This window comes from Mauremys reevesii, unplaced genomic scaffold, assembly GCF_016161935.1.
Source record: "Mauremys reevesii isolate NIE-2019 unplaced genomic scaffold, ASM1616193v1 Contig71, whole genome shotgun sequence".
In the NCBI taxonomy this organism is placed as follows: Eukaryota; Metazoa; Chordata; order Testudines; family Geoemydidae; genus Mauremys; species Mauremys reevesii.
Window position 1 is genome coordinate 65,655 of NW_024100886.1, and position 1,704 is coordinate 67,358.

Genomic DNA, 1,704 nt, shown 5'->3' on the forward strand with positions numbered 1-1,704 from the left:
ATCCTGCATCACGCCTCGTGGCTCAGTCTGATGGCGTCCGTTTGCAAAGAGAGCCATGAGCCGGTCCTCAGTTTCTGCTTGGTAAAGGCAAGTCAGTGGGGTCCATCGGTCAGAAAAAGAGTCCCAGGACTTCTTGCTGGGCGCCAGGGTCCAAAAGCAGCGCATTACCTCCTGGAAAGGGCTGTATTTCGAATGTCCGTCCAGTGCGCGTTGAAGGGAAGGATCTGCGTGCCAGGGCAGCTGCGTCCCTCCAGAGGCGCTTGAGAAGCCAAAGGGGCCGTGGGTGAGTTTGTGATGAGGTGAGTGTGAAGTGTGGAAGGGGGAGGGTGGCAAGAGGAGGTTTTGAGAGGAAAAAAGGTGCTGCTGAGCTGGTAGGGGAGGGCAAGGTCCCAGGCGGGTGTTGTGTGAGGAGCTGTGTAGGCCCAAAAAGGCGTCCTGCTGGGCAAGGGCAGGTGAGGAGGGCCAGGGCTGTTGCTGTGGCCAAAGCCTTTGGGAAGCAGAAGAGGGCCAGGAGTGTTGTTGCCTGCTGGGGCCCATGCGACGGTGCAGGTGTACGCTGACCATAGCTGGTCTGTGGGAGCTGGGGCCACTCACCGTGCCCTTTTCCTCGTTAGTATAGTGGTGAGTATCCCCGCCTGTCACGCGGGAGACTGGGGTTCGATTCCCCGACGGGGAGGGTGACCCCTTTTGAAGGGGGGACAAAGAAATCCCTGGCCTGCCCGCCACATGCCTTGCATTCTCCTTCGACGGCCACTTCCCTTCGCACCCCGCACTGATGACTTTCACCTCCAGAGAGACAGTTACCTCGCAAGGACACGCTCGCCCTATCCAAAGCCTCCCCCGGGGCCTGCACGTGGGGGCACGTTTCAGAGCGGCAAAGGGAAATAGGCTGGCCAGGGCCATGAGGACAATGGCCCAGACAAATGGGGAGGGACTTGGTCCAGGGGTGGAGGAAGACAGAAAAAGGGACAGGCATGGGATTGGCTTCCTGTCTTTTTTCCTTTGCTCAGCATTTGACCTGTGACTGTAATGGGGAGACTTGAGAAAGACCTGTGGCCGCCGGCGAGGTAGGTGGCCGCCACGAGAGCGCAGGGCTGAGCATTTTCCACCAGGCTGCTGCCTGCGCCCCCAGCGCCTGGCCATGATCATACAGTGGTTAGTACTCTGCGCCGTGGCCGCAGCAACCTCGGTTCAAATCTGGGTCATGGCATTGCTTTTTGGTGGGGAGGGGCTATCCTGCATCACGCCTTGTGTCTCAGTCTGATGGCGTCCGTTTGCAAAGAGAGCCATGAGCCGGTCCTCAGTTTCTGCTTGGTAAAGGCAAGTCAGTGGGGTCCATCGGTCAGAAAAAGAGTCCCAGGACTTCTTGCTGGGCGCCAGGGTCCAAAAGCAGCGCATTCCCTCCTGGAAAGGGCTGTGTTTCGAATGTCCGTCCAGTGCGCGTTGAAGGGAAGGATCTGCGTGCCAGGGCAGCTGCGTCCCTCCAGAGGCGCTTGAGAAGCCAAAGGGGCCGTGGGTGAGTTTGTGATGAGGTGAGTGTGAAGTGTGGAAGGGGGAGGGTGGCAAGAGGAGGTTTTGAGAGGAAAAAAGGTGCTGCTGAGCTGGTAGGGGAGGGCAAGGTCCCAGGCGGGTGTTGTGTGAGGAGCTGCGTAGGCCCGAAAAGGCGTCGTGCTGGGCAAGGGCAGGTGAGGAGGGCCAGGGCTT

At 59.4% G+C, this 1,704-nt stretch overlaps 1 non-coding gene across 1 annotated transcript; it reads left to right on the forward strand.

The window, feature by feature from the left end:
- Positions 1-604: 604 nt before the first annotated feature.
- On the forward strand, positions 605-676 carry TRNAD-GUC. Its single transcript has one exon. It is a non-coding gene; the product is annotated as a tRNA-Asp (tRNA).
- Positions 677-1,704: the final 1,028 nt, after the last annotated feature.